We start from the raw sequence: 342 nt of genomic DNA on the forward strand, positions 1-342 counted from the left end.
TTCTCAATTTGGATTTGGAATCTTCTTGCTCTACACCTTCAGAGAAACTTCTCTAGTCACAAACTATAGAAATGATCCCTGAAAGTATAGTCTTGGAACCCAGCTTTTAAATTTGATTGATTCCTATAGGAAGAGATAGGACACTTCAGAAGAAATGTATGATAATTTATAATATACGCCAGGAATAGGTTGTAGTGAAAGGTCTGTGCCTGAGAGATTTGGGAGAGAAATGTTGGCGAGGAAAGGGAACTAAACTAGCTAGCTTTCCTCACTTTGTAAATTACCATTCTGTGACAGCTTCCCACAATAATTTTAGTAACTACTAACTTTTATTGAGTACTT

The 342-nt window shown here is 36.0% G+C and overlaps 1 pseudogene; it reads right to left on the reverse strand.

Annotated features, from left to right (window-relative positions):
- On the reverse strand, positions 1 to 94 carry LOC123575056 (small nucleolar RNA U3; annotated as a pseudogene).
- Positions 95 to 342: the final 248 nt, after the last annotated feature.

This window comes from Macaca fascicularis, chromosome 7 (genome assembly GCF_037993035.2).
Source record: "Macaca fascicularis isolate 582-1 chromosome 7, T2T-MFA8v1.1".
In the NCBI taxonomy this organism is placed as follows: Eukaryota; Metazoa; Chordata; class Mammalia; order Primates; family Cercopithecidae; genus Macaca; species Macaca fascicularis.